The sequence below is a fragment of the Macaca nemestrina genome, chromosome 14, assembly GCF_043159975.1.
Source record: "Macaca nemestrina isolate mMacNem1 chromosome 14, mMacNem.hap1, whole genome shotgun sequence".
Taxonomy (NCBI): Eukaryota; Metazoa; Chordata; class Mammalia; order Primates; family Cercopithecidae; genus Macaca; species Macaca nemestrina.
In genome coordinates, this window is record NC_092138.1 from 52,410,177 (window position 1) to 52,434,428 (window position 24,252).

Here is a 24,252-nt window from a genome sequence, read left to right on the forward strand (position 1 = left end):
GACTTAGTTTCTGTATCCAGAGAGATGGAGTGTACTAATGAGTTAACACAGAATCACCTAATAAGACTAATTCAATAGTGGGCTGAGAGTAGGAAACTTGTAAGTCCCTTGGGAAAACGGAAGTCCTGCTATGAGATAAATGTGGAGTGAATGCTAGGCACACCAAATAATAGATGTATATTGTAACAGGGCTGGAAGAGATTTCCATTCTTCCATTCACTCATTTGTTCTCTTAGAGAACTGTAATACAATATTGGTCAAGACTGACATGGTCTTTGCCTTCATGCAACATACAATAAATGGAAGCTATATTAAAATGAAAATCTATAAAGCTATGTAATTATATGTAACATCTCTTATTGTATGATGTTTAGCTTGGCACTCTTTTCAGCATCTAGTAAACTCATTTCTCACTTGCCTATAACATTATTTCTAATTTCTCACAGATCATTGGCCTTATGCTAATTTGTACTACTATTTTCACACTTTGGAGGGAGTCAGTTGCCTGTAGCCGTCTTTTATCATACATGATTAAGGAATATTCACAGAGAGTGATTTCCATACCCAGAGCATTTAGCGTGGGCACCATTTGGCACAAAATGGGAGCCAAAAACAAATTGTTACTGTCTTGGTGACTACACAACTAAATTTTTTCTTTCTCAGAAATTGATATTGTCTATATTAGCTATTTCCTGAAATTACTGACAGAGTTGGTTGATATTTTTTGGAATGGGTGAATAACACATGTTGCTTCTTTTGTTTTTCTAAGAAAGACGTGGAGTCTTAACATTAGAGTTTCACCCAGTGCCTTTGATACATTGGTAGTTATTTTTGTCATTTTTGTAATGTTTGTAATTTTGAGACTTTTCATGAAGGCAAATCTGTGTGTTTCGTGGGCAATTTGCTCCTAACCTTTCCTACCTAGTATGACTGGAATATTGTCCTTCTTTTTTTAATCAATATAAATCACCATGAAGAATATGTGAATTTCTAAAGGTAGACCGGAAAATATTTTTATAAAATAGCATCATCCTCTTGGTCAAAGTAGGATTACAGGGACAAACAATCATCTTGATTAGTTACACAGTAGAATCTGGGTACCAATATTTCCAACTTTTGGTGAGACAGTGGGAGTTTAGTGAGGGATGAAACAACATTACAACTTGGCTGATACAGAACAGTCTTCTAGTTGATACTGGGCATATAAGAATTGGCACATCTATTTGGAACTGAGAGTTAATAGAAAAATTTTTAAATGCTTAAACTTATGGAAATTCTTCAAAAAGTGATCTTTAAGCTAAGACCAGCAGGATTCCTCCTGCACTAAGAGGATTCATAGTTGGCACGCAGACAACTTTTTGAGAATGCCCAATAAAGACATCACATCTTTTGGTCAAACAAATTTCAAAAGGGATCCCTCCTTGGTTAGATGCAACTCCTGCAAGAACATCAGTCCTACTTACTGCCTTGAACTGAGGCAATAAAATTTTGGCTTGTACATTTTAGGTCGTGGATTCAAAATTTAATTTTAGCAGAGAGATCTTGGGCTAGCTACTTAATTTCACAAACCTCACTTTTTCTAATCTGTAAAATGAGATAACTATACTTCTTTTATAAATCATGTATGTTAAAGAGTAATGTAGGTAAATTGTCTATCACATGGTCTGCCATCATCCAGACCAAGCACTCAATGAATAAATACTAGCTCTGATTTTATTATTTTGTTTGTAATAATAATAGTAATAATATATTATTACAACTTTATTTTAATCTCTCATATCATATATCAAATGACTGCTTATAATTTTTAACCTTACTTTTACCCAAATGTCAGTTCCATGACGGGGTATTTTAATAATTCTTTTTTTTTGACTTTTTTTTATTATCATACTTTAAGTTCTAGGGTACATGTGCATAACGTGCAGGTTTGTTACATATGTATACTTGTGCCATGTTGGCGTGCTGCATGCATCAACTCGTCAGCACCCATCAACTCATCATTTACATCAGGTATAACTCCCAATGCAATCCCTCCCCTCTACCCCCTCCCCATGATAGGCCCCGGTGTATGATGTTCCCCTTCCCAAGTCTAAGTGATCTCATTGTTCAGTTCCCACCTATGAGTGAGAACATGCGGTGTTTGGTTTTTCTGTTCTTGCGATAGTTCTCTTATTGAGAAGATTGGAGGAAGGAAGTAAGACTAAAGCTATAATTGGTTAAAAAAAAAAAGAAAAAATAAAAGAAAAATTCAGCAGGCATTCATATTAGCTAGGACAAAGAATATTTTGTACTTCTTTGTAATATCTATAGAATGGTTTTAACTTAATCCACCATGATCACAGAGTGGACTTGTCTAAAGTTGTTTTGCATAAATAATTCTGTAAATTATCTATGTACAACAGAAGAACATCACAGCCTTACTGTGAGTGTGAGGGCTCCTCCTGGCTGAGAGGTTGCTTTTCTCTTTCTTACTGTGCAGTATACCACATTGTTGCAAGCTATTGTACAACAAAATCGTGTCCAAGGGGGTGACCAGGGTAGTGAAGGATTTAAAAACAATATTAAGAATTTGAATTAGGATTGAGGATTTTAGCCACAGGGAAGTGGATCATTGAAACTGGCTAACTGACAACTATTTCCAAATATGTGAAGGTTGTCCACATATATGAGGTATGTCTAGGGTTGTTACTAAGCTGAATGGAAGTTTTTCAAAAATAGGAAAGCTCTCATTTATTTTTAAACTGTTAGATATATAAAGCAGAAAAATGAGTAGTTCTTTTTCATGATGGGATATGCTGTCACTGGATGTATTCATGAAGAGTCTGGATAAACTGCTGCAGCTATTGTGGTGGGACAGCAATTCATTAAATTGCATTGGATCACACTATGTATCTTAAATTCTCTGGCTATAGAAACAAGTAAGATGAAATACAAAGATAAACTCCTGGATGACTAAGGCTCAAACTCAGACTTTTGTTATTTCATTAAAACAGAAAATTATCCACTTCTCTCAATGTCCGAGCTCTTCCATTCTCCCTCTGACTTTCTCTGAGTAGACACAGATGAGCTATAATCAGGGATTTGTAATTCTTCTGGAATGACAAATACGTTGACATTCTCCCTGCCAATGACAATACTGCAAATTCATGCTTGTCCAAATTTCATTCATTTACTGAAGGGCAAGTTGGAAACAGTCCAAGGCATTAAAACTGCCATAGCCATTTGGGTAAACTGTCAATAAGCTTTCCAGGAACTCTGAGGTTGACTTAATTGAGAAGAGTAGTTTTTTTTTTTTTTTTTTTTGCCTGCCCTGCTCTTTGGATATCTGGGAATGGGTGACCTTGTGAATCACTTCTTGATGAGTAATTTATAAGATTTTTTAGGATGGCAGCAAATGAAAATGGAGACCTTAAGGGAAAAATTTGAAAGTCATCTTTTAAATTCTAAATAACGTTGAGATTTAAATATCTCTCTTTATTACATTGTAAGTCTTAAAATGAACATTAGTTCAAATATTTGGAGGATGCTGATGAGATCCTGTTGTCAGAATGCCTATCCCTGGCATTGAATAGGCGGTTGACAATGGGGAACTGGGAGCAACTCCACTGGGCTGGTTAATGAAGGACTTAATGAATCTGACCCTTTTTATATTGTGCTATTTGATTTGGCCACCAGAGCAATTGCCATTTTCACTTAACTGCTTTCATTCCTATCTTATCCATATTTGCATTTCTTATATTTCTGATCACAGAGTCACTGCGATAAAAATGGATTTTAGAGAGGTCATTGGAATTTATTATTAAATGACATTCCATAAAGATTCTTTGAGGTATTTTTATCATCATTCACACTTCTGAGAGGGGAATGAGAGTGACCAGCTCTATACACAGGTGACACTCATAAAGCCCTCCCTCTGAAAGTTCTCCTACAATTGATGCCACTCTCCTCATTGTACCTTGCTCAGTGATCATCAAATAGTAATAGTATAACACATTTAATAAGTGCTAGAATACATTTTGGGATTATCTGCATAAAGAATATTTTCACCTTTTGTTTTTATTTACAGTTCTATTTGTGAGATTGTAAGACTGTCTAAATAGCTATATGTAATTTTCCTTAGACTTACCCAATTTTTGCTTTTTCCTACTAAAATTTAACAATATTGCATTAATAAAATTACTATGACTGCTTTTCTATTAATAAAGTCTAAATGTCCCCATGCTATCTTGAGAAGTCAAATGTGCTGCCCTGTAAAGCAGCAAACTGGGCGTCATTGCTGGGAAATATCAAGAAACCTAAAATCAAACTGCTTAATTCTCACCAGTCATAAAATTAAATGACAATAAATGTTAAATTCCCCAAATCAAGGTCACCATGATTATCCAAACAAGTCGCTGTGGAAGAATAATTAAGCCTGAGGACTTGGTGCTAGACCACTAGGGTTCCTATGGAGTGTGACTTCAGACTTCTCCTTGTGCTTCCATTTCTGTAGGTATAAATATAGACAATTTTATCAACTTCACAGAGTCTCTGTGGAGATTAAATGATATAATAGTGTAAGGCATTTAGAACAATGCCTGGCACATGGTAGATGTCCGGTATATGTTAGATAGTAATAATACATAAGAAAAGGTTTAAAATTTCAAAAACATCCAAACTTTTAGTCCTATGACTAAAACGAATCCTCTTTAGAACAGCTGTAAGGATGTGGTACATGTACAATAACCGCATCAGGACAGAGCTGGTAATTCAGTTCTCTCTGAAGAATCCTAGAAACATCATACATACTGCTCATAACTAACATATCTATTACAGACATTGTGACTATCTAATTGGATCGCTCACGTCCATTTCTTTGCAGGATAAAAAAAGTATAGAGTCACCCTATCCAGAAAACACCACTCAGCATGGAAAATGTGAAGAGAAAAACAGAGAGACCCATTGTCAATAGAAGTCAGTGCATTGTGACTTGGACATGACAAAGCATAAAGAGTAACCAAAACAGCAATAAGTAGAGAAAAGTTATTCTGGGCTCTAAGAAGAACTGACGTCTGACCAACACAGGGACCTATCAATTAGAAGTCAAATGAATCTGCTTTAGGACAAAACTTAAAGGAATACAATTCAAGCTTCTAAGGAAATTAGACCTTTTAACAACTGAAGCTGTTTTTCCCCTTCAGACTGACAACAGGAAGCAAGATTTAGAAGGACATCTTGTATATCCTCTCACAAAGTCGATTAAATTTAACCTTGATAAGGGAAAGAAGCGAAAAGTTCAATACTAGCATCAAACAACTGTAGAGAACAGCAGAGAAGCAAATAGAAAAAGAGAAAAAGAAGATACATGGTATTTTAGAAGGAAGAAGAGGGAAGTGGAAGAAAGAGGTAGAAGAGAAGGAGACAATGTAAGAATAAAATAAATGAAATAGGAGATTTGGGGGGAAATAATTCTCCTTTAGTAGCAGGGAGAATAAGACTAATGATTCAGGGGAAAATGACAGAAAGAACATGAAAAAAAAAAAAACTTAAACCTAAATGTTCCACCTGTGCAATTGTACCCAATTGATCTGTCAGATTTTAAAAGCTAAGGAAAATGTGTTGTGAGGGATACACTGGGGGGTATGCATCTGAGTCAGTGGCGATTCACAACCACAGTGGGATATCAGTGAATTGAGCTGGCTGGAGGTCCCATCTCTTAGATTAGACATAAAGAATCATGGTTATTAAAAGTGCTATAGTATTTTGGCTAACATAAAGGACTTAATTTTGTACACTGGGCAGATTCCAACAAAGAAATTGTGTCTGTGTCCACATAGGGAGTATGTGTGTGTGCACGTGTGTGTGTGTGTGTGTGTGTGTGTGTGTGTTTTAAATAAACTTTGTGTTGCAGCCATGGAAAACTATCCTCTTCTCCCTAGTTTCTTAAGTGGTAAGGGTATTTTTCTTCTCTTTGATGTTTTAGTATTGATAAAGGCAGAAGATAACAATACCTAAAGTTGCACTTCCAAATAAATATTCAGAAACTCTTTGTGGTATTTAGAGTTTAATCTGTTTGAAAAGCTACTTCTAAAGGGTATTTTAAGAAATCAAACAGGTTTGCTGTTTTATTATGTAAAAATAGTTCTAATAAAATTTGATTCTAGAATGTTTATTTAAAATGAGGCTGAGAATGTAAATCATGTGTTCATATTCTAAAATAAGTGAGCTTTAGTAGATATAGATTTTCTTAATTTGGTTTCTAAATGTTTGTCGAAACCAGACACACATTCATTTAGTCACAATTCAAAATATAGTGCAGTATGTCAGGCCTTCAAACTTAGGAAATAGGATCATTTAGGCACAAATTCTTCCCTTTAGATGTTCAGAGTATCAAGATATTTATAGGAGGGCCGGGCGCGGTGGCTCACGCCTGTAATCCCAACACTTTGGGAAGCCGAGGCGGGCGGATCACGAGGTCAGGAGATCGATAAAACTCAATATACATAAAAGCCACCCTGGCTAATACGGTGAAACCCCATCTCTACTAAAAATGCAAAAAATTAGCTGGTCATGGTGGTGGGCGCCTGTAATCCCAGCTACTCGGGAGGCTAAGGCAGGAGAATGGCGTGAATCCAGGAGGCAGAGCTTGCAGTGAGCCGAGATCGTGCCACTGCACTCCAGCCTGGGTGACAGAGCGAGACTCCGTCTCAAAAAAACAACAAAAAAGATATTTATAGGAATAATTGCTGAACATCTATTTTTGATAAGATGCTGTATGAGATGGACAGAGAAACTTCCGTAAAAGTACCTAAAAATGTTTTACATAATATAATATTTTCAAATATGTAGCAGAATTCAAGTGAATCCCTCAGAGAATACGAGTGACAAGAGACGATATATAGCACTAAGAGAAAGCTGGAGTCAAGCTTACCTCTAGAGATATCTACCATCTGTAAGGGACTTACAGGCTGGATTTTAACAGTTCCTGGGCTGATCACCAGGAAAAAATACGGGGAGGTCTGGAGCTTGAGCAGACCCAAGAGAGAACTAACAATGGAAAACTAACAATAGTTAAAGTAACACTCACCAATACTTTGAGAGCAGCTAATGTGATTTTTGAGGAAAATTTATAGCCCTAAGAGGCTTATTGGTATTTTTTAAAAGGCTAAAAGCTAATGTGCTAGTAATTGACTTAAGAAACAACAACAACAACAACAAAAGGAAAAGGAAAAGCAAAGAAACTAAAAGAAATGAAACAACAAAGAACAGAAATTATTGGGAAGAATATAATAGGGTGTCATCAAAGGCAGAAGTTGGTTCCTTGCCAAAACTAATAAAGATCATAAACCTTAGGCAAGACTGAGCAAGGAAACAAAGAAAGTGAAAGCAAGAACAAATAAATGATATTAAGAATTAAGAAGGAGATAAAACTCAATATGCAAAAAATGTTAAAATATATGAGATTAATAGAGCTGACTTTATGTCCATAAATTTTCCCATCTCACCTGAAAAACTATAAAATACCCAAATGAACTCAATTATAATAGCTGTGCTATATATGTATTGTCAGATAAATATCTTATTACATATTAGATTTATTTAACCTTTATTTCATTTAGTTCTATAATAAATATATACATAATACTGATCACTACATCTTCTGTTCGTGTCTTTTTACTTTTCTGTTGTCTGAACTTCATTCTACACGGATTACTCAAGAAGTGTTTATAGAAATCATATTTCTTGAGTTTTGACTGTTAAAAATCACTTTGCCTTTTCACTTGAATGTCCCTATTTCTAGTTATAAAATGTTGGGCTCCCATTTTCTTTCCTTGAGTATCTTAAACATCTCAACTTTCTTCTAATATGAAATATTGCTATTAAAACTCTGGTAACAATCTGTTTTTTTCTTGTGATTTGTTCTTTTTATTTATATGCCTAAATGAGTTTTATATAAAGTCAACTAAGTTTAATAGGCTATGACTCAATGTTGGTTGTTGTAGTCAGTATTTTCAGGTATGCAGCTATGCATTTTATTATGTAAGTTCTATTTTACACTAGTATCAAATTCACAGCTTTAACCATTTTTAAGTTGTACAATTCAGTGGTTTTTAGTACTTCAAAAGGTTGCAAAACCACAACTACTTTCTAATTCAAGAATAATTTATCACCCCAAAATAAACCTGACAGCCATTAAGCTGCCACTTCTCATTCCACTCTGCTCTTAGCCCCTGCCCACCACTAATCTGCTTTCTGCCTCTATGAATTTGATTAATCTGTACATTTCATATAAATGAAATCATACAATATGTGGACTTTTATGTCTGTCATTGTTTCTTTAGCATAATGTTTCAAGGTTCATCCATACTGCAGCATGTGTCAGTACTTCTTTCCTTTTTGTGGCTAAGTTATTTTCCATTATATGCATATACAATATTTAATATAACCATTCATCATTAGATGAACATTTGGGTCATTTCCACATTTTTGTTATAAATAATGCTGCTGTAAATGTTGAGGTACAAACTTTTCTTTTAATACCTGTTTTCAATTCCCATTGATATTTAGCAGTAATTGGAATAGTAAGGATCATCAAATTTTTCCATAACAGGTGCACCATTTTGTGTTCCCACCAGAAATACAGAATTGCAATTTTTTCATATCCATGTATTTTTCTTGTTTTTTTTTTCTTTAAATTATGGCATCCTCATGAATGTGAAGTTGTATCTCATTATGGTTTTAATTTGCATTTCATCAGTGAGTAATGATATTGAGCATCTTTTCATGCTCTTATTGGCCATTTGTATATCTTCTTCAGATAAATATCTACTCAATATTTTTGCCCATTTTAAAATTTGGCTTTCTTTTTTGTTGAATTATGTAAGTTATTCACATATTTTGGGTATTTGCAAATATTATCTCCTATGAATTGTCTTTTCACCTTCCTAATAGTTTTTTTTAATGCACAAACATTTTGAATTTTGTTAGCTCTAATTATGATACTCTTTAGTTGCTTCTTTAGTTGCTTGTCCTTTTGGGTCATCTCTAGGAAGCCATTGCCAAATACAAGGTCATAAATATTTACCTAACATTTCTTCTAAGAGTTTTATAGTTTAAGCTCTTACACTGAATTGATTTTTGCAGTGGCATGAAAAAGATGTCCAAATTTATTCTTTTGTATGTGAATATCCAGATGTTCCAGCACCATTTGTTGAAATTATTATTTCCCAGTTGAATAGTGTCTTAGTCCATTTTGTGCTATATGATGAATACCACAGACTAAGTAAATTCATAGGAACAGAAATTTGTTGTCTCACAATTCTGGAGGCTGGAAATCTAAGATCAAAGAGCTACATGTGGCGAGAGCCTTCTTTTTGCATCATCCCATGGTGAAAGGGCAAAGAGGAGGGGAGAGAGAATAAAAGGAGAGAGTGAAAACAGCCAGAATCTTTTAATAATGGCTAAATAATAAACCCTAGCAATAACAAACCCTCTCTTGCAATGGCAGCATTAATTCATTCACTCTGTCTTCATGGCCTAATCACCTCTCATTAGGCCCCACCTCCCAACACTATTACATTAGGGATTACGTTTCCAACACACGCTAATTGGAGGACACATTCAAACCATAGAAAATTTTCTTGGGGCTGGGAGCAGTGGCTCATTTCTGTTCCTGGCACTTTAGGAGGGTAAGGCTGGAAAATCCCTTGAGCCCAGGAGTTCAAGACTAACCTGGGCAACATGGTGAACCCAGTACCTACAAAAAATTAGCCAAGTGTGACAGCATGTGCCTGTTGTCTCAGTTACTCAGGGGGCTGAGGTGGGAGGATCACCTGAGCCTGGGAGGTAGAGGCTGCAGTGAGCCTTGATTGTGCCACTGCACTCCAGCCTGGGCAACAGAGTGAGACCCCATCTCAAAAAAAAAAAATTTTCTTGGCATGTTTGTCAAAAATAAATTGATTATAGATGCCAATTTTCTGTATTCTCCATTCTATTCCATTGTTTTCTATATCTGTTCTTATGATAGTATCACACTGTTTTGATTACTGTTGATTTATAGTAAGTTTTGGAATCAGGAAGTATGAGTCCCCAGCTCTATTATTTTTTATCAAGAGAGTTTTGCTATTCTGCGTTCCTTGAAGAAATTCCATATGAATTTTAGGATATGCATGTTCATTTCTACAAAAAGGTAGTAAATGTGATAAAGATTGCATTCAATCTGTATCAATTGTGTGAGTCTGAGAGACAGAACACTTGCACAACAAGGCAGGCAAAGCACCTTTATTAGTGATAGGCACCAAGTATAAACAGAAGCCAAGGAACCCTGGTGAATCAGTCCCCCAAGTCTCAGGAAAACTGCCCAGATACATCAATTTGGGGAGAATACTAATCTTAACAATATTGTATATTTCAATTCATACCACATGATGTCTTTCAATTTATTTAGGTTTTCTAAAATCTGCTTTCATAGTGTTTTATAGTATTCAGTGTACATATCTTGTAACTTGTTCATTAAATCTATTTGTAAGTATTTTAGGGTTTTAATAGTATTTAAATGGATTTTTCATTAATTTCCTTACTGGAATGCTAATTGCTAATGTATAGAAATACAATTCACTTTAGTGTGTTGATCTTATATCCTGATACTTTGTTAAATGTGTTAATTCACTCTAACCTATTTTTTTCTGTACATGTAATCTTCAGAGTTTTCTGTGTAAAAATCACATGACCTTTGGATAGAAAGTTTTATTTATTTTTTTCTCAATTAAATATATTTTATTTTTTCCTTTATAATTTCATTGCTAGAGCTTTCAGTACAATGTAGGATAGAATTGGCAAGAGTCAACATCCTTGACTTGTTTTTGATCTTTAGGAGAAATCTTTTAACCTTTACCCATTAAGTATAATGTTAACTGTTAGTTTTTCATAAATACACCACAGGAAGACAAGTCCCTGAATAATCTTGACTGACCAAAGTAGGTTTTTCCCCCTCTTTTATGCAGATTCTACTGAAAATGTAAATTTCTAAAGTAATGAAGAAATGTTTGAAACAACCTGGACTATGTCCTTGTTTCCTCTAGAACAGAATATTCTGCAGTGCTTGAGCTCAACAATTCAAGTTGTGTCCAGTGTATAAAACCCAGAGCTGAGTAGTTTCATGATCCTTCAGATATAGTATGACTTGGCACATGAACAGAAGAAGCTCCATGTGTCTGGGCAGCTTTCCTGTGAGACTTGGGGGACTGATTCATCAGGGTTCCTTGGCTTCTGTTTATACTGGGTGCCTATCACTAATAAAGGTGCTTTGCCTGCCTTGTTGTACAAGTGTTCTGTCTCTGAGACTCACTCAAGTAGTAAAGATACTGGAGCGCCTTTTGCTGCTCACAGGTGCTCTCATGAAACTGGGACTGCAGTGACAACTGGGTCTGTTTTTAGCTCGAACCACACCTAAAAACCCTTGCAGAAATTAGTGTAAACCTTTCCATACTCTTTACTGATTTAAGGAAGTTTTCTTCTATGTTTAGTTGATTGTGTGCTTGTTTTTTATTGTAAAGGAGTTTCGGATTTTTTCAAATCTCTTTTCTACATTAATTGATGTAATTGTGATGGATTTTTATGGTATATTACGTTCACTGACTTTTTTTTTTTTTTTTTTTTTTTTTTTTTTTTTTTTTTGAGACGGAGTCTTCCTCTGTCACCCAGGCTGGAGTGCAGTGGCCGGATCTCAGCTCACTGCAAGCTCCGCCTCCCGGGTTTACCCCGTTCTCCTGCCTCAGCCTCCCGAGTAGCTGGGACTACAGGCGCCCGCCACCTCGCCCGGCTAGTTTTTTTGTATTTTTTAGTAGAGACGGGGTTTCACCGTGTTAGCCGGGATCGTCTCTCGATCTCCTGGCCTCGTGATCCGCCCGTCTCGGCCTCCCAAAGTGCTGGGATTACAGGCTTGAGCCACCGCGCCTGGCCGTTCACTGACTTTTATATGTTGAACCACTTTTGCATTCTTGAAATAAATTCCACTGGGTTATGATGTATAATCCTTTTAATATAATGCCAAATATAATTTGCTAGTATTTTATTGGAGGTTATTGTACCTACATTCATAAGGTATATTGGTCTGTAATTTCCTTTTCTAATGGTGTCATTTTCTGCCTTAGAAGGGAAGATAACATTGGCTTCATGAATGACTTGAAAATTGTTCCCTGTAGATATAGTTTGGCTGTGTCTCATCTTGAATTGTAGCTCCCACAATTCCCATGTGTCATGGGAGGAACCTGGTAGGAGGTGTTTGAATTATGGGGGAGGGTCTTTCCTGCACTGTTCTCATGATAGTGAATGGGTCTCATGAGGTCTGATGGTTTTAAAAAATCGGAGTTTCCCTGCACAAGTTCTCTTCTCTTATCTGCTGCCATGTGAGACGTGCCTTTCACCTGCCACCATGATTGTAAGGCCTCCCCAAACATGTGGAACTGTAAATCCATTAAATCTCTTTCTTTTGTAAACTGCCCAGTCTTGGGTATGTCTTTATCCGCAGCAAGGAAACAGACTAATACAGTAAATTGGTACCAGTAGAGTAGGGCACTGCTGACAAGACACTCGAAAACGTGAAAGTGACTTTGGAACTGGGTAATAGGCAGAGGTTGGAACAGTTTGGAGGGCTCAGAAGAAGACAGGAAAATGTGGGGAAAGTTTGAAACTTCCTAGAGACTTGTTGAATGGCTTTGACAAAAATGCTAACAATAATATGGACAATGAAATTCAGGCTGAGGTGGTCAAAGATGGAGATGGGGAACTTGTTGGGAACTGGAGCAAAGGTGACTCTTGTTATGTTTTAGCAAAGAGACTGGCAGCATTTTGCCCCTGGCCTAGAGATGTGTGGAACTTGGAACTTGAAAGAGATGATTTAGGATATCTGAGAGAGGACATTTCTAAGCAAAAAACCATTCAAGAGGTGACTTTGGTGCTGTTAAAGGCATTCCGTTTTACAAAAGAAGCAGAGCATAAAAGTTTGGAAATTTGCAGCCTGACAATGCGATAGAAAAGAAAATCACATTTTCAAAGGAGGAATTCAAGTCAGCTGCAGAAATTTGCGTAAGTAACAAAGAGCTGAACATTAACCCCCAAGACAATGGGGAAAAGGTCTCCAGGGTATATTAGAGGTCTTAGCAGCAGCCCCTCTCATAACAAGACCACAGGCCCTAGGAGGAAAAAGTGGTTTCGTGGGCTTGCCCATGGGTTACTGTGCAGTATGCAGTCTAGGGACTTGGTGCCCTGTGTCTCGGTCGTTCCAGCCGTGGCTGAAAGGGGTCAATGTAGAGCTTGCGCCGTGGCTTTAGAGGATGCAAGCCTCAAACTTTGGCAGCTTCCACATAGTGTTGAGTCTGCCAGTGCAAAGAAGTCAAGAATTGGGATTTGGGAACCTCTGCCTAGATTTCAGTGTGTATATGGAAATGCCTAAATGTCCAGGCAAAAGTTTGCTGCAGGAGAGGGGCTCTCATGGAGAACCTCTGCTAGGGCAGTACAGAAGGGAAATGTGGGGTTGGAGCCCCCATACAGAGTCCCTACTAGGGCACCACCTAGTGGAGCTTTGAGAAGAGAGCCATCATCCTCCAGAACCAGAATGATAGATCCACCAACAGCTTGCACCGGGTACCTGGAAAAGCTGCAGACACTCAACGCCAGCCCATAAAAGCAGCTGGGAGGGAGGCTGTTCCCTGAAAACCCACAGGGAGGAGCTCCCCAAGACCATGGGAGCCCACCTCTTGCATCAGCATGATCTGGATGAGAGACATGGAATCTAAGGAGATCATTTTGGAGCTTTAAGATTTGACTGCCCCGCTGAATTATGGACTTGCATGGGGCCTTGTAACCCCTTTGTTTTGGCCAGTTTCTCCCATTTGGAACAGCTATGTTTACCCAATGCTTGTACCCGCATTGTTTCTAGGAAGTAACTAACCTGCTTCTGATTTTACAGGCTCATAGGTGGAAGGGACTTGCCTTGTCTCAGAAAAGACTTTAGACTGTGGACTTTTGGGTTAATGCTGAAATGAGTTAAAGCTTTGGGGCACAGTTGGGAAGACATGATTGGTTTGGAAATGTGAGAAGATGAGGTTTGGTGGGGCCAGGAGCCGAATGATATGCTTTGGCTGTGTCCCCACACAAATCTTATATTGAATTGTAACTCCCACAATTCCTACATGTTTCTGTGTTGGAGCACATGTTTCACATTCAGACAGGAAGATTGCAATTCTCCTAATGCTTTACTTCTGACTGAGTAGAATTCAAGCCACACTGAGAGCTTGGGGCCTTAACACATTTTTTTCTGAACATGTATATTGTAGCCTCAGAGGCTCCAGTAGTATGTGGAAGATTTTCAATTCCCTTATTAGCAGAAGTATCTAATTTTCTAAGCTTTCCTCCCAAACTTTTAGCTTTGTCTATTGTTTACCTCAACAGTTATCCCTTGCCCTAGGTGGCAATTAATAATGCATTTGTTTAAAATATTTTTGACCATTTTTTTCCTAGTAGCCACTTCAGTACCGGGAGAATTCAGAGTTCAGTAAAATAAAGACAAGCCTAGTGGTCCTTCAGGGAGCCAGCAGACGTATCAAAACAAACAGTCATACTTTCTTGAAGATGAGATTTATTTTGCTCCCCCTAGTGCTAGGTACCTATAACCTATATCAAATATGAGAATTGTTGTGTTCAAGGTTGCTGCATAGGTCGGGGAAGCTGCCCAGAGAAATTAAAACGCCACAAATACATACTACCAAGAATCTAGTTTCTTGGTTTTTTTTTTGTTTTTTTTTTTTCCCTTAATTAAGCATTTTCCTGATTATTAGAAACCTATGATTAGTTTTTCCAGAGTGCTAATAAAGTTGCTTCTGACAGTGCTTACCAGTTTCTTCACTTCTTTTGTGCGGCGACAGTCTTTTATAATTCCTTGTTTAGCCATTTTCACTGATGTTACCGCAATTTATTTAGTTGTTCAGGAAAGTTACTTAAATTATAATTGGTTTTATTTATTGTGTTCCTTTGTTTTTGTATTTATTCCTGAAAACAACTATTACATATTTTGGATTATTTTTACTACCTTCTGTAAAAAAAAAAAAAAAAGGTATTATTACTTATCTCAAAAGGTATAAAAAAGGTATCATTACTTAAATCAATTTTTAAAACAATTTTCAATTTCTTTTTGATTTTTAAAAATTTCATCCATTTGACTATCTCTATAAAGGTTTCAGTCTTTTATATTTATTTTTTCTTTTCATTCTCTCTAGTTTGGTTTTCATAACCAGAAAGATCCTTTCTAATTATATCCTGAGTTGCATAGTCTCATTTCGAATGTTGTAGAATTCTTATTTCCCTTCTTTCACGTTTTGTACCGTAGTCTTAATGTCTTTTAGCTATTCTGGAATGATCCATGCCGGGTTCAGTTTTGATGATTGTTTCAGCCCCTTCACATCTTCTTAAACACACTTGCACTTACCCACATTTCCAGTATGTAAAACTCTCCAATTTTAGTTGCTGCACACAACTAAAATCTACACCATTGTGGTTTAAAATAAATACCTGTTGATCATTTGGATTTTTTTCCATTCTCAAGTATTTCAGATTCCCAGTTGCTTTCTTGTGCTTTCTCTCTTCCAGACAGTGATAGTAGGCTGGACTTCTGGCTGTTATTGGGATTTTTTTTTCCAGTTCACTTATTTTGGGGTCCATCAGGCACCTCATAACTAAATTTTATTAACAGGTTGCCCATAAATTCCTGACTTTCCCATTTAGTTGCTGAGTCTGTTTTTGTCTGGGGATCCAAGGATATTGAAAAACTATGACCCCTGCCAGCAACTTCCCAGAATCCCCTTTCACTCTTGTTTGATGTTTATCCATATATTTCATAGAACACATCTTAACTAATATTGATGAAGTTAAAAACGACAGATTATTGGCATGCAAACTGATGTGGATTTTCCTTCATAAATTTACCACTATTAACACCAAAGTTTATTTGCAATATTTTATTTTGTACACTGTGATAAATCAATTTTGATGCCACCTGTCATTTATTATAGATATGAATTATATTTTAATATATAAAATATATTTCAATATATGGTATATATTTATATATATATATATATATATATGAAATAACGTATGACCCCAAGATTGATGTATATATGTGTGTCTGTACATAGCTAAGCTATTTGCTTCCTCAAGGGGGAGCAACACTTAAAATTCTTATTTTTTTTATTATACTATATGTTCTAGGGTACATGTGCACAATATGCAGGTTTGTTACATATGTATACATGTGCCTTGTTGGTGTGCTGCACCCATTAACTCGTCATTTACATTAGGTGTATCTCCTAATGCTATCCCTCCCCCCATCCCCCACCCTACAACAGGCCCCAGTGTGTGATGTTCCCCTTCCTGTGTCCAAGTGTTCTCATTGTTCAATTCCCACCTATGAGTGAGAACATGTGGTATTTGGTTTTCTGTTCTTGCAATAGTGTGCTGAGAATGATGGTTTCCAGCTGCATCCATGTCCCTACAAAGGACATGAACTCATCCTTTTTTATGGCTGCATAGTATTCCATGGTGTATGTGTGCCACATTTTCTTAATCCAGTGTATCATTGATGGACATTTGGGTTGGTTCCAAGTCTTTGCTGTTGTGAATAGTGCCACAATAAACCTACATGTGCATGTGTCTTTATATCAGCATGATTTATAATCCTTTGGGTATATGCCCAGTAATGGGATGGCTGGGTCAAATGGTATTTCTAATTCTAGATCTTTGAGGAATCGCCACACTGTCTTCCACAATGGTTGAAGTAGTTTACAGTCCCACCAACAGTATAAAAGTGTTCCTATTTCTCCACATCCTCTCTAGCACCTGTTGTTTCCTGACTTTTTAATGATCGCCATTCTAACTGGTGTGAGACGGTATCTCATTGTGGTTTTGATTTGCATTTCTCTGATGGCCAGTGAGGAGCATTTTTTCATGTGTCTGCTGGCTGCATACATGTCTTCTTTTGAGAACTGTCTGTTCATATCCTTCACCCACTTTTTGATGGGGTTGTTTTTTTCTTGTAAATTTGTTTGAGTTCTTTGTAGGTTCTGGACATTAGCCTTTTGTCAGATGAGTAGATTGCACAAATGTTCTCCCATTCTGTAGGTTGCCTTTTTACTCTGATGGTGGTTTCTTTTGCTGTGCAGAAGCTCTTTAGTTTAATTAGATCCCATTTGTCAATTTTGGCTTTCGTTGCCATTGCTTTTGGTGTTTTAGACATGAAGTCCTTGCCCATGCCTATGTCCAGAATGATATTGTCTAGGTTTTCTTCTGGGGTTTTTATGGTTTTAGGTCTAACATTTAGGTCTTTAACCCATCTTGAATTAATTTTTATATAAGGTATAAGGAAGGGATCCAGTTTCAGCTTTCTACATATGGCTAGCCAGTTTGTCCAGCACCATTTATTAAATAGGGAATCCTTTCCCCATTTCTTGTTTCTCTCAGGTTTGTCAAAGATGAGATGGTTGTGGATGTGTGGTATTATTTCTGAGGGCCCTGTTCTGTTCCATTGGTCTATATCTTTGTTTTGGTACCAGTACCATGCTGTTTTGGTTACTGTAGCCTTGTAGTATAGTTTGAAGTCAGGTAGCGTGAAGCCTCCAGCTTTGTTGTTTTGGCTTAGGATTGTGTTGACAATGTGGGCTCTTTTTTGGTTCCATATGAACTTTAAAGTAGTTTTTTCCAATTCTGTGAAGAAAGTCATTGGTAGCTTAATGGGTATGGCATTGAATCTATAAATTACCTTGGTCAGTATGGCCATTTTCACAATATTGATTCTTCCTATCCATGAGCATGGAATGTTCTTCCATTTGCTTGTGTCCTCTTTTATTTCATTGAGCAGTGGTTTGTAGTTCTCCTTTAAGAGGTCCTTCACATTCTTGTAAGTTGTATTCCTAGGTATTTTATTCTATTTAAAGCAATTGTGTGTGTCTGTACATAGCTAAGCTATTTGCTTCCTCAAGGGGGAGCAAAACTTAAAATTTTTTTTTAAGTTTTAGAAGAAGTATATTGATTCTCATTAATATACTGATGATTTTATAATGTGAGAACCACATTTTCTGCTTTAAATAGTAGCTTTCTATACAAAGCTTTTAATAGTGACATATTTTAAAATGACTAGATACTCATGCATATAAATATTCATCTGGACAAAAAAATTTAAGGCTCCAAAGAAATTTTTCTAAAATTTCAGCTGCTTAGAGAGAATTTTATGGCTTGACATTCTAGTTTTTCTGTTCCCTTCTTAAATTTTCCCTTATGGTTATATAACCCACTTTATGGAAAAGCTGCCACAGAGTCAGAAAGCTACTAGATAATGATAGAAAAAATTGCATAGTTTCCACTTCACTAAGCTCAGAGATGAAAGTTAAATATTGTTTTTGTGTTTTAGTCATGTATAAACTTACTATCACAGAACACACTCTGCCCAAATATTGCTATGCTATTTTGGTAATGGCACTGGTAATGTTCCCCACTGAATAGTAAAATATTTCAGAGTATTTATGAGCTTAATATTTCAAGCCTTTAAAAACTAAAGGAAAAAGAAATAACTGTAAATAGTTTTATTAATACAACGACATGAACACGTTTTGTAATTTTGATTAAGTGTTTTAGAAAATGTTTCATGGGAGATGAGTACCTTGAATATGAGATGACTACCTTGAATACATATGTTCCGGGTTTGATCAGGTTTTTATAAAACCTTAAAAAGCATATAACTATGTTTTATTGTAGTGGATTAACTGTCAAGGAAATCACTTGATATGCTTTGATGTTTTATACAGACCACTATACTGTCTCTTGGGCAGCAATACTAACAACAGAAAATATGCAGAAACAGAGATTTGTTAAGAATACATATATGCTTCTTGAATTAATCGGGTTTTAAAATGATGCTCCAAGCATACCATTTTCAATACTCTGCAGTGTGTTCTGTTGACATTTGCTAAAATTTTGTCATGTATATTTTTTCATTTTATAAAAATAAGTGAATATTCAACTTTTCCTTATTTATATTATTTTTGTGAGAAATGAGAGCCTTTATAGTGAGACTGTATCACTTCATGTATTATATTTCACTCACTGAACATAATTTTTCTCATCTAAAAAATGAAGATTAGAGTTAATAAAAATGCTCAATATTATGTCAAAAATAAGCTATATGTATGTATATATGTAAAACATTAGTTTCTTCCATCTTTCCTCTATATAATAAAATATAACAAACCAGTTTTTGCACTATAATCTTCCTGCACCATAATCTACAGTATCTCCCAAAGAGCAAGTCTTTGTTTTTGTGCAGATAGGCATTTGCATTTTTTAGACATTTGATTATAACCAGTTCTCTCTTTATTCTTTATTCTTACTATATAACATTAGGTGCTTCTATAGACATGTTCGCTTCCTTTGAACTTAATCAGAGAAGGGGTAATTTTGCCAATCAAAGGGTACATCTTAATTTTCTGATTTGTACATCACAAATTGATCTATCAAAAACAAGTTTTAAATTTGGTAAAGACGAAGAAGGAATAATTGTTGCAGATGCTGAGAAACTATATTTTAGAACGTAATCTTCTGTCCTAAAAAAGATGCAAATATCGTGACTCTATAAATACGTCTTTCACGTGCCAGGCGTGGTGGCTTATGCCTGTAATCCTAGCATTTTGGGAGGCCAAGGCGGGCGGATCATTTGAGATCAGGAGTTTGAGACCAGCTAGACCAACATGATGAAACCCCACCTCTACTAAAAATAAAAAAAATTTAAAAAACTAATTTACTTTATAAATTTACCTTTTCTGTATAGTTGTTATAAATAGATGCAACAATACAATGTTTAGTCTCTTACGTTTGACTTCTTTCATGTAGCACAACATTTCTGAGTTTTACCCATGACACAGCAAGTGTTAGTATTTGCTTCATTTTTATCACTACATAATACTCCATTGTACAGATATACCACATATTGTTTATCCATTTATCAGTTGATAGGCATTAGATTGTGTCCAGTTTTTGTTTTTCAGTATTCCACTTGGTAGAACTCTCTTAGCATACAGAATTTTTACATCTTATTTCTGTCTTCCTTTCTTCCTTCCTACCTTCCTGCCTCCTTTCCTTCCTTTCTATATTATAGCTTTCCAACACAAATTATGAAATCAGCACCAATAAATATCTAAGTCATCGGTGTTGCTAATTGGATCCAAACGGGTTATCCACTATTTGTAATAATAAAACTTTACGTCCTTGGAGTTTATTATAACAAATAAAGAAGGGAAATAAATGCTCCTGGGAAAAAAATAGTAATGGAATCCAGAAAGCTAAGTTTATTAAATATTCATTTGCTTATGAAAATAATTTAATTAACAATTATTAGCCTTAAACAAATTAAGCTAATTTTGAGGGCTAAATATCTACCACATGTGTATGAACATTTTTATTTGGACAATTTTCATTCTATACAAAGCAACACACAATGTATTATTGAACAATGTCAAATTTCTAAACTGCAATATCATATAACATGTTTCACAGAAAATGCCATAAAACTAAATTGCATCATTTCTTAAGTAAAGATAGATGAAGACTAATTGCTTTAGAAGGGCTATGAAGGCCAACATAGATAATATAATTGGATTTCTAATTAATTTAATTTGTTTTACAATTACCATAGATAAATTGCTATTACCACAATTCTTTTTTTGTTGTTAAAAATTTACAGTGACATAATTTATCTCTAATAAATGAGAGATAAAGTAATTGACTTTTATAAAATACATTTCTATCTATTCCCCCTAGAGACACGTATAAAAACAAGTGAAGTTTTAGATACTCTTGTACAAATCTGCTTGGGTTATGTAGAATTTTAGTGAACTTTCAGGGAATTCCAGATGAAGATCATAGGTCAGTATCCTTATCAGGATAGACAGTACTCATGCTCTTTTTCTAATTCAGAAAGTTGATACTAATATTTATAATCGTTGTCATAGATTGAGGGAAATTTGTTTGGGTGAGAGGGTGTGGCCTTAACAGGAGGCTGAGAAATGATTGTAGTGATCAGAAATGAGATCTACAGAATCCCTATGCAACAGTCAATCGATTGGCAGAGAGAGAACAATTGCTGTTAGGATGTATTAGTTATATAACTCACGACTGCTGAACACTGTGATTTTAATTCATTAAAATAATTTAAGTTCGATTAATTTTCTACAGAGTTATCTTAGCACTTATAGGGCTTTTAAGATTAGATGTTCAATTTTCTAATTTATTATAATAAAGATTTGGCTTTTCTGGGCATTTTGGCTTTTTAGTCAAAAACACAGATGATAAATGTGTCAAATAGCCATTTTTGTTATCAATTGTATAAAGGCCAATAATGAGAAACATCCTACAAATGCTCTTTAAAAAAACACCTCTAAATCTCATGTATTCTCTTTGCAATTAGAAATTTTTTTCTAACACTTTAGTACCTAAAGAGAGTTAAAGGGTTTATGAAGAACTTAAAAGAGTGAAGAGTGAAACATTCATTATTTCAACAACCTTAGACATTTGAAAATATTTCAGGAGCCTAAAGCTGATGTAATTACTATTAGAGATCTATAAAAAGAAACTACAGCTGTTTAAAAATCTGAATGTCAGTAAAAATGCCTCTGAGTGCTTAAACTATTTCAATTTTCAGTCTACAAAACAGAGATAATATTTGCCACCCACATATCTCAGAGGAATGACAGGAAGAAAGTGTTTTGTGCTTTTGTCATATTTAGCCTTCATTCTAATCATCCTATTAACCTGCTTCTTAGTCATTACAGAGACATCCCTGACAAAGCGACATGCCATTGTTAAAACACATTCCTTTAACTCTCATACTGAACCTCTTTGCTCCCGGGAAGAATTTGTGCCCAAGGATGGTGCTTGACATTTGATTTAAACGGACTTTTATTTAGGTTTCTGCTACCAAGTATTTGAGCCACTTTAACTATTTTACTCACAAATACTCTGAATCAGGCAACTAACAATAAAGTAAATTTTCTTTGAGAACTTAAATACTTACAGAAGAAATTTCTGTAATGCATCTATTCAGAACCTTTACTTTGAGCTAAAAGATAATCATCATTCAACAACCATAGATATAATACATAAGTTATATATACTAAATTTACTATTCAGGTATTACCTAGGAAGAAATTTAAGTATCATAAAGAACACTTATTTTTTACTCAACTACACTTTATTTCCTAAAAATTAATGTGTATTGTAAATTAATTTTAACTTTAGGTAGAAAATGGTTTAGTGCTGTTTCAGATGTTGATGTAAAAGATAATTTTGCTTTAATGCAAGATAATATTGCTCATTTTTGGTTTGGCAGAAAATGCCACTTGTCTCAAAATGTCCAATTTCTTTTCTTCTCATATATACATGCAGGCTAAAATTCTCAGATTCCTGTGCAGTTGAGTTTTGCCATATGACTGGGTTCCAACCAAAGAAATATGAGTAGAAGGTGGTATAAGCATCATTTTTGACCCAAGGGCTTTAAGAAGCAGGTATGTCCACTATTATTTCTTTCTCTTCCACTGCTCGTATATGAACACGCCTGTAAGAGATGCTAAAACCACAGATAGTTGACTAGCTAGTTGAATCAGACTCAGGCTAGGAAAACTCATGTTGAATGGTGTAATATGAGTATGAAATAAACCTCTATTTTGTTTTAGACATAATACACATTTGGTGCTAATTGTAATGCAGCTTAGTCTAATATAACAGTGTAATGTTTCTTTTTTATTTGGACTTTAAGATAATTGAATAACGAATGCAAACTTAGCATTGATATTCACTTATTAATATTACTGTTACTTCAATAAACATAAGACAATGATTATTACTAATGACAATGTAGCAAAATCTGAGTCATGAAGACAGCAAACATAAAGGCACATAAGTTTAACCATCAAGTTAGTAACATTCTTATAATGTGAGCAGGAGCATATCCATGGTTCTCCTTATTTTATAAACAGAAATCAAGTATAAAGTATGTGGTTGCTTATAAGTCTTTGAAGGGAATGAGATTTTATCCAGCTTCTTAGAAATAAGCACATGAGCACAGACTTGATTCTCTGAAGCTCTCACAGATGATAAAAATACATGTTTCTCATTCTAAAACTCTGGAACTTTGTATTAGATCACACTCCCTCTTTTAATTAATATGCAAATATATTGCAGCACTATGATATATGTTTTCATATGCACCATCTCATTTGATAGTCCATAACAGCTCATATGACACATCAATGTACCCTATTTTCAAGAAATACCCAATGAAAATCAGATAATTATATCAATAACCTTAATTCACAGCACTGGAAAGCATCAGAAAAAAAAGATTTGGTGGGAGATCTCCTCGCTTTACTCTGACAATTCTTTCTATATTAATATTTTGGCTGTAGCTTGGAATCATAAACCCTCTGGAATAGAAGAATTGTGTTTCCAGCATATTAAGTGTATCTCTTGAAGAAAACAAAAAGAAAGGTAAAATTTATTTTAATCTTTTTAAACATTAGTCCCTGGTTTTATAATTAATAACACATCTACAAAGATTTTTTATTTTTTATTTTTAAACAAGCAAAAATGTGAATCCTGGGATAGAAACAAGTACCAGAATCAGAATGTTTCTTGTGATAATCTACCAAGACTGATAACATTGAGATTCCATTTTGACAGTTGTACAAATTGTGGGAAATAATAATTCCTGGAGCCAGCCTGGAAAGAGAATAGCAGACTCCCACATAAATCTGGGGCCTTGAAAGTGCTACTCTTCTGAGAAAATGTTAGTGAAAGAAAAGTTGAATTTCCCAACGTAGTACATGGCAGGATAAAAAAAATCTATTGAGAATTTATAAACATAAATGGTTGTCCACAAAGTTGTGTTGCCTAAATTCATCCAAACTTTTTAGTTATAAAACACCAAGCAGATAGCTTTATTTAAAGCCATCCTGGGATTGTATTGCTTCCAGGCAACCAGTAAAGAAAATACAAACCATTTCTGGAGAAATGTAAGTTTTCTTATATAATAACTTAACAGATAAAGTCCAATGAATGTGAATTCATAGCAAAGTAAGAAAATGCAATCAATTCTAATTATTTGCAGTAGTTACGCTGCATAAAGTTGCTGTGAACACTGGATTAGCAAATATTGAACCATTGCTCCTAAGGGAA

The 24,252-nt window shown here is 35.3% G+C and overlaps 2 long non-coding RNA genes across 2 annotated transcripts in view; one reads left to right on the plus strand and one right to left on the minus strand.

Annotated features, from left to right (window-relative positions):
* Positions 1–24,252, minus strand: part of LOC105498408 (uncharacterized) — an 869,015-nt gene that overhangs the window by 110,365 nt on the left and 734,398 nt on the right. The window lies entirely within an intron of this gene.
* The window catches only part of LOC139358146 (uncharacterized), a 66,588-nt gene continuing 47,584 nt past the window's right edge, over positions 5,249–24,252 (plus strand). The window contains exons 1-3 of the long non-coding RNA XR_011612637.1: positions 5,249–5,405; positions 22,465–22,583; positions 23,484–23,565. This is a non-coding gene — a long non-coding RNA (uncharacterized lncRNA). The remainder of the gene's footprint in view (positions 5,406–22,464; positions 22,584–23,483; positions 23,566–24,252) is intronic.